Genomic DNA, 10,297 nt, shown 5'->3' on the forward strand with positions numbered 1-10,297 from the left:
GTAGATGTGGATGAATATGGCTGTGAAAGTGATCATTAGGTTTCCTAATTTAATGACCACTATCTGTTGCCTCTTCATTTTTATTCTTCGAGCTGGTCAATTAAGTCCAGAAAGAGGGAAGTCCCTTTTTAAATGATGTTGATCCAAATGATATCAAGGCCAATTTGTAAATATTTAAGTTCTGGCCTGTTGCTGGAGAGAAGTCAGGGCGCAACCTGAGCTTTCCCCTGAAATCCTGCAATCAGTTTCCAGTAATGTTCCTAGAAAAACTGAGTAAGAATGGAAACCCAAAATGATGGGATAAAAAAATTTCACCTGCAAGACAATGTGAATGATTGAGAAGAAATATCTAATGTACCCAAGTAAAAGAGCATGATGATACAGGAGTGACTATTGCCCAACAAGCTATCAGTCATCCTTGGGTGCTACTGAACCTGTCGTGGCAGTGACAGTTTCTGGACCATTTCTGCCTACAGATATCTGTGACCTCTCAATAGAATACCAAAGCTGGAGCAAAGTCATGATGGAGAAACTAAGAATAAGAAAGCTTCTTCCCAGCATTTCACAAGTCAGACAACAAACCAAACAATCTATGGAAGAGAACATAATCCTTCTACATTTCTCCAAACCATCACATTGTCAGGGTACTATAGCTTATGTGATTGTTAATAATAATAATTTTAAAACAACCTTTCCCTCTCCGTAAGGGACATGTATTGAGTTGTGAGGGTCTTCTTCTGATTTGGGAAAACGATTTCCTGTGTAAACTCATTTCCAAACCATGTCAGTGCTATTGTCTAGTCTCTTTGGAAGGGAGAAAGAAATCAGATTAGCTGAAGAGCCAAGCAGCAGAGATTCTGCCCCTGAAACAATATGCTGGGGAAATTTGGGCAGTGTTAACACTGCCCGAGGCATGAGAAAAAAACGAATTGCAGTAGAGTCAGTTTTCATAAGTTATTTTTTTATCCTGAACCAATGGGTAAGTTTGCAAGACTGATAGACTGACTGATGGGTCAAGTACAGATCCATTCATGAGGAAGGGTGGAGTACTGTACAAGAAGCAATAGATGCTCTAGGTCAGGGCTGACTAACTTCCTGTGCTTGATGGACAAGACCAGGTCCCTTGAAATTTTGGCATTAGGGGATCACTATTTGAATTTTGTATGTGTGTTGGATGTCTTATAACTAGTCTGTTAATGGATTGGCTTGCAACCAGGGTATCATTCATAGTGGGAATTTGCTTCAGCATTGAAGAGATTTCTCATGGATTGTCAATGCCTTCTGTTGGGTAAATACATTGATCAATACATTCCTCTCCTTCTTGTGTTTCTGGGTCAATGCCCACAAGAAGGCTGACCAATTAAGGAAAATTTTTCTCAATGGATGAAGAACAGGAAACCTTTCTAGTAAGGGCATAAGTGTTAAGAACTCATCTGGACCCTCCCTACTGCCATGGCTCATACATTGACAAAATGCCTTGCAAACACAGAGAGTGCCTCACATTTTTGTGCATCCTTTTCAGGTGAACAAGACCACATGGAAATTGTTGCAGAAAAGATTAAAATCGTTAAATACTTGCCCCTGTGGGGTTGAGTCAGCAGATAGAAAGAAGCTATTTCTAAGGAGTTAAGGGTGTAGTGGTAGGGAGAAGAAGAGCCTGGTAGAGTTGGGATGGGGAGGAACTTATCTGGGATGCAGCCACTGGGGGAGAGTGAAACAACCTTCTGGTGGACTCTCATTGGATGCAATCATTCTGCAAAGGGTAGTTAAGGGCAACTTTGGCACTATCTTCATGGAAAGCCACAGGTAACTGAGGACAGAGAACAGTCCCTGGACCAGTAGAGAAACATCAGGTCTCTTCAGACTAGACCTCAATTTGGGGTTGAAGTCATGGTAATGATTACACACTCCTTAATGAGAGGCTGGGAGATCTAGTTGATCTTCCATATATCTCTGATGGTAAGGAACCATAAGTCATAGAAACCTGTGCATCAAATTCCAATTTGGTTGAGGATTCAACAAATTCAGGATTTCTGATCAACACATTTTCCTTCTTGTCTCAGTTCCTGTCATGTTCCAGTCCATGGAATGTGATTGCTACCCAACAAATATGTGCACAGCATGAAGGGTGAACTTGTTTACCTTAAATTTATGTGAATCCATATTCTCACATCCCACCTAAAAGTTGTGCCTTGGATTATCACTTGTGTTCTCTATAGAAGTTTAAGCCCTGGTCTGAAGCAATAGTGATTCCTTGACAACATTTTCAAGGCATGCACTGGAGGGAATTAGCAATTAAGGCTAACCTTTGGAATGTGTTATGAATTCTGATTTCCTGACTCTACATACTCTATTGATTATATATGTAGCTGGACTCTCAAGCATTGTTCATAAATGAAAGAGAATATCAATTCTCCTACATACATCAGGATTTTGTCATTCTCAAAATGATCCACTTCCCTCCTTGATCATAGCAAGGAACTTCAATCAGCAGTGAACATTCATCTACTCTCTCCCTGGCTGACTGATGCAAAAGCATGAGGAAATAATCCATGGAAGACTGTAAGTCATTCAACCACCTGTCTAGCTCTCTGCCTGAGACAAATAATAAGGGATTCCCAAAGAAGATTTCTTTGTATTGGAATGAGTTGGTGAGGACAAAAGCAAAATGGAATTTTGGTGTCTTTATACAAAACATGTGATAAAATGCAAAGGCAGGATGACCACTTATGAAGTGGTGAATACAGTGAATATTCTGTTGGGGTAGTGGTTGAAGAGAAAGGCAGTGGGAGACCCTTAGAAATTTTTGATTTTGAGAGTTGCCTTATCATTGACCAAGTAGACAGAGAGAGAGAGAGAGAGAGAGAGAGAGAGAGAGAGAGAGAGAGAGAGAGAGAGAGAGAGAGAGAGAGAGAGAGAGAGAGAGAGAATTCACCAAGGCATTGGAATCCTTTCATTTCCAGGAAACTTTATTTGGAATTGGATAAACACTAAGACAAAGACCAATCAGAAACAAGCTCAGTAAGAAAAGCTCATTGTGAGCTAAACCCATGGTCGATATTGTTTTTCTCAAGGAGTAAAATTTTGTGACCAAAGTCAGTGTGGAAGACAAGGAAGTTGTGGGGGAATTGTGAAGAATCGTGTTACATAGATATAAATTAAATGAGAATTTGGTAACCTCCTAAGAGGATGAATGCAAGAGAAAGATGGAAGTGGGGTGTTGAGTAGGTAGTGATCACTAGAAATGGTCTCTCCTGGCGGAAAGTTGTAATTCTGTTTGCCCTGAAGAAGGTCTTTGTGAAGGAAATCAGTGGGAAAAAAGCTGTGCTGGCTGTCTGAGAGAGGATGGGGAGGGTAGGCATTTGAAGAATGGTGTGAGCAGAGCTCAGCAGCAAGAGCCACAGCAGGTTGGGCGGCAGCAGGTGGTTCTGCAGCAAGTGGTCTGGCAGCAGATGGGGCGGCAGCAGGGTTGGCAGCAGCAGGGACGGCAGCAGCATGGGCGGCAGCAAGGTTGGCAGCAGCTAGAAATACAGCAGCTGGGGCGGCAGCAGCTAGAAGTACAGCAGGTGGGGCGGCAGCAACATGGCTGACAGCAGCTAGAAATGCAGCAGCTGGGGCGGCAGCAGGGCTGGCAGCAACAGGGGCGGCAGCAGCTAGAAATACAGCAGCTAGGGCGGCAGCAGCATGGCTGACAGCAGCTAGAAATGCAGCAGCTGGGGCGGCAGCAAGGCTGGCAGCAGCAGCGGGAGCCACAGCAGCCAGAGCCACAGCCTTGGCCACTGCAGGTGGAGCCACAACAGGAGCTGACCATGGTGTTGGTGGATTGAGGTTCTGGGTTGGTTTGCAGCTGAGGGAGGTTCTTGAGTTTGGATGTCCCCTGGTCTCAGAGACCTCTTTTATACCCACCTTCTCAGCAGTTGCTGGTGCCAGGTCCTGTTTATTTCCTTGTTTTTTGAAGAAAACGTGATGACCATATTAGTAAGTGCCAGATTTTACCTGAAATGTTTTAAAGGTAATGACTTTTCCCGTTATGATTTTCCAATGTATGGTTTATTGCTGAGCCACCCCTCCTCTGTGATGTGCACCTTAAACATTTCATCCTTGTTTGGACAGCTCTCCTGGGGAAGCTTTTTCCTTCTCTAAATCCTAAAGATGCCTCTCTTCAATCTCATCCCCCTAGATTTGGCCACTGGGGCCAGGGAGAACAAACCTACTTCCTAGCTTCACCATGCATCAAAGAGATTCTCGTGGATTGTCAATGCTTCCTTCTTGGGGAAATAAATTGAGAAATACATTCCCCTCCTCCTTGTGCTTTTGGGTTGATGCCCACAAGAAGGCTGACCAATTAAGGAAGATTTTTCTCTTTGGATGTAGAACAGGAAAACTTCCTTGTAAGGGCACAAGTGGTTGACGTCACAGAAGTTTTGTGTTCCAATGAAGCAAATGTACTTGAGGCTCAGAAGGAATGAATAGTGGTTCCTTATTTACAGAGTTGAACATAATTGGTCTGGAACTTACTTTGGAGTCAACATCAAAGAAGTGAGAGATATAATTATGCTATGGCTGATTATGATATTAATAGATGCCAAAATAAAGGGAGTGATATGAGATTAAAGAAGGGAAGAGTAGATGAAATGAGAGTAGAGGAGAATAACAAAGAGCACGGAAAAGGAGGGAAGCACACATTGGCTGATTATGGAAGACAAAGGAACAGCTAGAAATACTGGAAAGGTAGCTGACAGAACTGAATGGAAAGGGGTAAAAATAAGATTCGGTTATGAAAGGGAAATCAAGGCAATGGAGTGGTAGGATATTTTCAATAAAAGGGAAGGTATGTGAAGGAGGAAATATGAAGTAGAAACATGTGAAAGGAGTAGAAGGGTAGGTATGAAAGGTCAAAAGAAGAATAAAGGCAATGCAAATATTTATCTCCCTAGCCTTTTTGGTACATATGGAGGAATATGACTATGAAACTGATCAATATGTTTCCTAATTTTGCTGATCATTGTCTTTTCTCTTAATTTTTATTTTTTGAAATGATCAGTTATGTACAGAAAGAGAGAAGTCCTTTTATCAGTGATGTTGATCCAGAAATATCAAGACAAATTTGTAAAATTTTAAGATATGCTTAAAGAAAGTATGTCATACTAGAGAAAAGGAGAGCATAAGAGAGTATAGTAGAAGAGAAGAGAGGAAAAAAGAGCAGAGGAAAAGAACAGAGTAATGAGATGAGAGAAGCGGAGAGATGAAGAGAGGAGAGAAGAGATAGAGGAATATCATGGAAGATAAAAGAATAGATGGAATATAGGAAAAGAAGCTGACTGACCTGAAAGATAGCGAGTAAAAATAAAGTTTAAGGAATGGAAGGAAAGAAGGCTGAATGGAATTTAAATAGATTTGATGTGAAGGAGATGTGCTGTGAATCTCCATTTTTGTTCTTTCTTTAAAAGCAAATCTCCATTTTTATTCTTTCTTTAAAAGCAATAGACAATTAAGTACAGAAAGAGATCATACTCAACTTGTAAATGAAATTAATCCAATATGTATAAAGAAGAATATGTAAAAGTTTAAGTTCTTGCATGTTGCTGGAAAAAAGTGAGGATATCTTCTGAGGTCTCCTCTAAAGCCCTTCTTTAAATTCAATTTAATAATGCTTCTAGATTAAATGAGAAATTGCAGAACCTAGAAAAGAATAGGATAAAGCAATTTCCCACACAAGACGCATTTGAAGGTTGACATGAAAAGTCTACTGTACCCAAGTTAAAATGAACTACAATCTAGCACTGGCTATGCCCCACAAACTAGCAGTAGTACTTGGGAGCAACTGAATCTATGATGACAATACAGTTTCTGGGCTTCTGAGGCACAAAGAGTAAGAGGATCCAAATAACTGGTCTGAAGAAGCTAATAAGGGTCCATTGGCTGACACTTGGGGCTGGAATTTTTTTCAGTGTTCACACTTGCAAATGGCTCATACTCTTGGGCCTCAGCCTCAAGACAATGAAGAGCATTGTTGTACCATAATTTGTTCCCTCAAGAAAGCTGGGATCCAGCACAGTTGAAGGATCAAAAAAGGTGCTGGTGGTCTAGATACTTTAGCAATGTACAAAAAAGCCTCCTCCATTCTAAAGAATTCATTTATTATGCAGACAACAGAGAGCCTGAAACCTTTTTCTTTTTGTTTTTGGGTAATAATTCTGATAGAAGTGAAAGATGGGTTCCTCCTAAAGAGGCTCATGCAGCTATCCTTACTTTGAAACAAGACCAAAAGATGCTACACATTTCACAGAAGCTTTTGAGGAAGCTGTTATAAGAATTCTTGCTACTGAGGATAGATCCGATCACTTTGTTCAGTTCACATACAGTCATTGTTCCCTGAAAGCCTAAACCTAGTTCATCTTCTTGTTGACTATTGAAAAGATTTGCCAGTGTAGCTCGAATCAACTCATTTACAAAATGGGGCAGGGGAATGGGAGGAAGAAGACAGCAAATTCAGTTCTTTTTTTAGGTATTTAAAAAATTTTAAACTTTTTATTTTTTTTCTTTTCTTTTTAAAAAACATTTCAAAACATATGCACAGATAATTTGACAGCATTGACCCTTGCATAGCTTTGTGTTTAAGATTTTCCCCTCCTTCTCCCTACCCCCTCCCCTAGGTGGCAAAAAACCCAATATAGGTTAAACATGTTAAAATATATGTTAAATCCAATATGTATAAACATATTTATACAATTCTCTTGATGTACAAGAAAAATCAGATCAAAAAAAGAAAGCAAATGAGTAAGAAAACAAAATGCAAGGGAACAACAACAAAAAAGTGAGAATGCTATGTTGTGATCCACATTCAATTCCCATAGTCCTCTCTTTGGATGATGATGGCTCTCTTCATCACAAGGTCATTGGAACCGTCATCAGTCATCTCATTGTTAGAAAAAGTCACATTTGTCAAGATTGATCATCATATAACATTGATGCTGCTGTGTACAATGATCTCCTGGTTCTGCCCATTTCACTTAGCATCAGTTCATCATAAGTCTCTCCAGGCATCTCTAAAATCATCCTGCTGATCATTCTTATAGAATAATAATATTCCTTAACACTCATATACCATAACTTATTCAGACATTCTCCAACTGATGGGCATCCACTCAGTTTCCAGTTTCTTGCCATTATGAAAGGGGCTGCCGCAAACATTTTTGCACATGTATGTCCCTTTCCTTTCTTTAAGATCCCTTTGGGATATTGACCCAATAGAAACACCACTAGATCAAAGAGTACACACAGTTTGATAACTTTGTGAACATAGTTCCAAATTGCTCTCCAAAATGGCTGAATCCATTCACAATTCCACCAACAATGTATGAGAGTCCCAGTTTTCTCACATTCTCTCCAACATTTGTCATTATCTTTTCCTATTATCTTAGCCAATCTGAGAGGTATGTAGTGGTATTTCAGAGATGTCTTCATTTGCATTTCTCTGATCAATAGTGATTTAGAGCACTTTAGATTAGAAATGGTTTTAATTTTTTCATCTGAAAATTGTCTTTTCATATCATTTGACCATTTATCAATTGAAGAATAGCTTGAATTCTTATAAATTTGAGTCAATTCTCTATATATCTTAGAAATGAGACCTTTATCAGAATCCTTAAATGTAAAAATGGTTTCCCAATTTACTGCTTCCCTTATGATTTTATCTGCATTAGTTTTGTTTGTATAAAAACATTTTTAACTTAATATAATCAAAATTATCTATCTGGTGTTCAATTATGAGTTCCAGTTCTTCTTTGGACACAAATTTGTTCCTTCTCTACAGATCTTTTATGTTCTTCTAATTTGCTTATAATATCACTCTATATCTAAATCATGAACCCATTTCACCCTTTTCTTTGTATAGCCTTGGCAAAGATATATTCAAAACTCCAACTCCACCGTGGACACAATTCATTCACAAGTAAAACACTTTTCAAAAACACCTCTGGAACAACCTGTTTTCAAAATGAGTCCTTTAGGAATTAATGGATTGAACCCCAAACATCTCTGTGTAATAGCTGTGGAATGATCTCACTTTTCATTTATTGGCATGAGTAGGCCTGTTTTCCTGCATATTCAAAGATGAATGTGCTACACAGAGTTACCATGACTTGAAGTGTAGTGACTGGTTCAGTTCACAAACTTTACAGGATATACATGCTATATTCATTCCATGTACAGGGTTAATGAAGGGGACAACTAAGTGGTTTCTTGATCAACAACTCCAATCTCTTTCTTTTGAAGTCAGGGAGTTCCTAATGTGACACTGTTATACTTAGCCCAGGTTTAATTTTCTCCATTTCCATGAAAGCAAATTACTTTGTACCATGAAAACTTTTCTTAGGCTTATATTGCTTAAATTAAAACAAAATAGTGACATCTTTGGTTATATTTTCGATGTGGTTTTTTTTTCTGAAGGTTCAAAGACCACCTTAAGTGAAATTGTATCTTGCCAATCCTATAGAAATAGGTAGACAGGTAGGTAGATAGATGAATAGTAAGCTAGCTAGCTAATTAGTTAGTTTGATAGATAGATAGATAGATAGATAGATAGATAGATAGATGAATAGATGGATGGATTGACAGAGGTTGGGAGGGTAGTTGAATAGATGGATGGATGCATGGATGGATGGATAGATCATCCCGCCTTAAAACCACAAGAGCATCTTGAAAAAAGGGTTGAATCTGTGCCCTTCCTATTTGGAACTGTAGCAGAGAAGGAGTCTGGTGACTGTTCTAGCACCATGCTCTTCATGAGCATCCTTAAATTTCAAATTCTCTTCTTTAGCAGTTTCTAAAATTATTCTAAATGGGACATGCTGATCACCAAAGGACATTTTAAAAAAAATTAAAAGTAAGAAAATATTCTCTAGAATTGGTTTCAGCCTTTTTAGGTCCTCCTGTTTAAATTCATCTTGAGTCAGTGTGGATTGTACAATTGTCCTTTGTAATTCTGAGCATGTTGAAACTTTACTAGTGATCTCCTCTTGCTCTTCTGTGAATTCCTATTTATTGTGTCCAGCCTGAGAATTTTTCTGAAGATGTCTTGCTGATGTCTGCTACTATTCTATCACCTCCACCAGCAACCTCCAGGAATCAATGTCAGCACTGCTTCTGGAGCTGGTGTTCAGTGCTGAAAAAGGTTTTAGACCACCTCTGACATGGCTGATTCAGTCTTTTTCCAGTCCCACTTTGCTGATCCCTGAAGTCTCTAGGGAGTCATCATCACTGCTTACTCTGTGCCATGCAAGGGACTTGGAGGAACTGCTTCATTCACTGCTGCTGCTACCCCCTAATGTTTATTTTTAACATGAAAAGAAGAAAGGAGCTCACATATTCATTTGTTTCTATGACCAGTAGAAATCTCAATCAAGCTGAACCCTATTGCCCATCAATGATCATCAATGACTCAGAAAGGATTGCGAGGAAGCCCACTGTCCCCATATCTATTCATCGCTTTAATTGTACATGAAATGTCAGTGAATACACACACACACACACACACACACACACACACACACACACGTGTGTGTGTGTGTGTGTGTGTGTGTGTGTGTGTGTGTGTGTGTGTGTGTATGAAGTGATTATTATGTTCTAGGTACAATATTATGCCTTGGGGATACAAATAATGGAGACACCACATAAAACAATTATGCAAAAACAAGCTATATGTAGAGTAAATTAAAATTAAGGGACAAGAGGGGTAGGCACTAGAATTTAGGGGGATCCAGACTTTTCTCAAGTCCATTTAACTCTAGAAACAAGGAACAACTTACTAGGAACATTTTCATGTTTTCAGGAACACCTCTTAAAAGTATCTTCTCCAAATATGAACTATATCTCTCTCTGTGAGTCACAAGATGATACATAGACAGGAGAGAGTGACATCAAAGGCTGGCCTATGGCTGTCTGTCACATGAGCACTAGAAGTTGGAGGCAGGAAAAAATAAACAGAGGTGATAGCCTTAACTTGATTCAAAAGAAGAGCTCACATCACATGTTCAGACATAGATGGGGAGAAGGCACTAAAATTACTCTGAGTGGGACACGCTGACCACCAAAGGACATTTGGTGAGGTCACTTCCAATTCTTATATTCTGTGTGACCCAATGGTATGGATTTAAACTGATATAGAGAAAAGTGGATGAATCCTAACAGGTTAGAGGAAATAATTTTTCCCATCATTAAAGAAATTAGCCAATTTGAGGCTCATTTTCCCCTTTTTGCTAAACAATAATGAGGAAATAAGCTATTACTGGTGATG

This window comes from Sminthopsis crassicaudata, chromosome 4 (genome assembly GCF_048593235.1).
Source record: "Sminthopsis crassicaudata isolate SCR6 chromosome 4, ASM4859323v1, whole genome shotgun sequence".
Taxonomy (NCBI): Eukaryota; Metazoa; Chordata; class Mammalia; order Dasyuromorphia; family Dasyuridae; genus Sminthopsis; species Sminthopsis crassicaudata.